This window comes from Pteropus vampyrus, unplaced genomic scaffold (assembly GCF_000151845.1).
Source record: "Pteropus vampyrus isolate Shadow unplaced genomic scaffold, Pvam_2.0 Scaffold305, whole genome shotgun sequence".
In the NCBI taxonomy this organism is placed as follows: Eukaryota; Metazoa; Chordata; class Mammalia; order Chiroptera; family Pteropodidae; genus Pteropus; species Pteropus vampyrus.
In genome coordinates, this window is record NW_011889086.1 from 1,057,493 (window position 1) to 1,060,570 (window position 3,078).

General features: G+C 39.9%; 1 protein-coding gene across 6 annotated transcripts in view; it reads left to right on the top strand.

Moving 5' to 3' along the window:
- The window catches only part of MYSM1 (Myb like, SWIRM and MPN domains 1), a 41,424-nt gene that overhangs the window by 679 nt on the left and 37,667 nt on the right, over window positions 1-3,078 (top strand). The window lies entirely within an intron of this gene.

Here is a 3,078-nt window from a genome sequence, read left to right on the forward strand (position 1 = left end):
GATCTGTCAAGGGCTAGGGGAGCGTAAGAACATCCGCTGGTTCAGGGTCTTTTGGCGGCCGGGGAGGGGCCGCGCCCATCCCGCCAGTCACCTATATCTGAGCCCAGAGGGCGGGTACCTGGGGCTAGTGTTGGACAGCTCTTTCGCCTTTTACCGGGCGGCTCCGACTTCGCCTAGCACATTGCACTCTCTCCAACAATTAAATTCCTTCTTCCATTACCTCCACCCGAGAATCTCGCCAGAATCCGCCCTCTTGCCCCCGCCCGACTATAACTCTAATAAGGGTGGCCTCTGGACGGGACCTGAGTTCAGGGATCCTTGTTTCATTACTTGCAAGCCGTGTGACCTTGGGCGTGTCGTTTCATTTCTGCTGGCCACAGGTTTTCTCTTCCACATAGGGATAGTTGTGAAAAACTTCCTGAGAGGCAGCTTGACTTAAAGGAAAGGGGTAAGGAGTTTTAGAGTTGGACAGCTCTCGGTTTTCCTTCTGCATTGGTTGGCCCTGCTAGTTACTAGCAGTGTGACCTTGGGCCAGACATTTAACTTGTCTCAGGCTTATACAGCTCGTGTAAACTGACGCTCATGATATGTACCTCATACGATTATTGTGAAGTTATTATTGGATGTATTTTAGCATATGGTAGGTGCTCTGAAAATGTTGTTTTTGTTTTTTACCGTTCTGTTACCTTCAGGGATGGTATTGTGAAGACACAGTGAGGGGTCACAATTTATTTAATACCAATTCCTGCATAACAGGCCATTGTGGTTTTAAACAGCAACATCCAGCTTGAGAGATCTAGCCCTTTGGCTCCTTGCTTTCCGAATAAGAAATTGATACATACCATTTTGAAAGTGTGCTTCCAGAATCTCCTTTAGTAATGGAAGAGGCCTGGACTGCTAAGGAATCAAAAGACCTTGGTACTAAACTCATATACATTGCTTGTAATTATGAACAACTTTATTAGGTTAAACCATGTGAAATTGCCAATCTTAGACCATTTTTGACCTATATAAAGGCAATTTCATATAGTCCAACTTCGTTTTAGGGCCTCTGTAATTGCAGAGAAGAGTACGAACCCTGGACTAAGATAGGGGGTTTAAAATTCTTTTGAACTACAAAGTACTGTCAAAATGTGAGAAATGATTAAATTCATATATAGTTATTCTCCCCCAAATCTTTAGCATACCAGTCCAAGCTATACAGATGACTAGGGAGCCTTTAATAACAACCACTGTTTACATTTATGTAGATGAAGTTAATCTTGACCCAGTGCTTTTGCATGCATAATTTACTGCTCACAAGAGTGTGTAAGATAAGTGGACAGGGATACTTATCTGCAGTCTAGAGAGAAATGAGTTGGCCTTGGAAACACTAAAGATTATCTGAGAGTATTGGCTTTCCCCCATTTCTATAGGTTCTTTATTTTTCTGATTGTACTTGGTTTTTCTCTTTTCTCTTTCTTCCTATTCTGTTTGAGCCTTATGTCTAATGGTGGCACGGATGATCATCTTACTCTTATGCAAGGAGGATTTCAAAGGTTATTGGTTCCTGATGCTCAGAGCCATTACCTTACACAACTCCAGGGAACGTCAGTGACATATTCTGGTGTAGGGTGACCCTTGAAATGTGTAGTTATAGCTCTAGATAACATCCATGGAACCCTTGAGGGTTAATTTAAACACACTTTTACAGATGGTCCCTGATTTACAATGGTTCAACTTAAGATTTTTCAACTTCACAGTGGTGCAAAAACAGTATGCATTCAGTAGAAATCATACTTCAAAATTTGAATTTTGACCTTTTCTTGGCCTAGTGATATGAGTGTATGATACTCTCTTATGATGCTGGGCATTGGCAGCAAGCCACAACTCCCAGTCAGACTCTCAAATCACAAAAGTAAACTACTGATACTTTACAGTGAACTGTGTTGCCAATGTTTTTTGGGTATTGTGTTTTGAGCACGTTTAAGATAGGCTAGGCTAAGCAATGATATTTGTTAGGTGTATTATATACATTTTTGACTTAGAAGTTAAGGAATATTTGTGCTTGCTAAGTGCTACATACTAAAGTTAGAAGATGGCATTGAAACTTTTTCGTTTCCTTTCTAGTTCTTCTACCATTCCCTCTCCTCCTTTTCTTTGGCTGCTCTTTTAAATCAGTGTTCCAAGGGGTTTTGTCCATAAGACTTCTACTTAAAACTCCACAGTCCCTGGTGATACCACTTCTCAAGAATGAAATTTCTGTCTGTTGGGTGGGACCACATGAAATTTTGCCAATGTTTGGCCATTTTTGACCTACAAAAATTGTAGTTTCATAAGTTCATCTAATAAACATCTAATGCTGATGTTTCCCAAATCTGTTGCCAACCCAAATCTATCTCCTAAGCTTCAGATTGTTTATCCAACTCTGAATCTATATGCACTTGGATATTCAAAAAGCACCTCAATCTCAGCTCAATCTCAGCTTTCCCAACCAAACCTGCCTCTCTTAGGTTCCTAGTTCAATAAATGGCACCGTCCACACAGTCACCCAAAGCACAGACCTACATATACCCTTTTCTAACCTCTTTCCTGCCACTCTTTCTGTTCTATTAAGGGTCTGTTGATTCTAAGTATCCTCTCAAATCTATTTCCTTCTTCCTATTCACACTGCTAAATTACTGTTACCTTTTTCTAGTATTTGTATTATCACTCTCTCTTAACTGCTTTTTGTCTTTTTGGCCCCTTCTGTTTTTGTTGTTGTTGTTGGTTTGTTTTTTGAAGTAAGAGTAATTATCTTTTTTATATGCAGTCCATGTTATCCCTTTCAATTTTCAATTGGCTTTATGATAAAATATTCATTCCTTAACTCCTAGAGACCTGTGTGATCCATGCCTCACCTACTTTAATCATTCAATCATTCAACAAATATTGATTGAGCACCTTTTGTATACCAAGCCCTGGGTATATAGCAGATACCAAAACTTAAGTCCTTCCTCTCATAGAACTAACATTCCTATTAGATAAGACAGACAGTAAACCTTATATTTTTGTCAGATAGAGATAAGTGGAAAAAGATAAAGGTGAGAAGGTGGATGT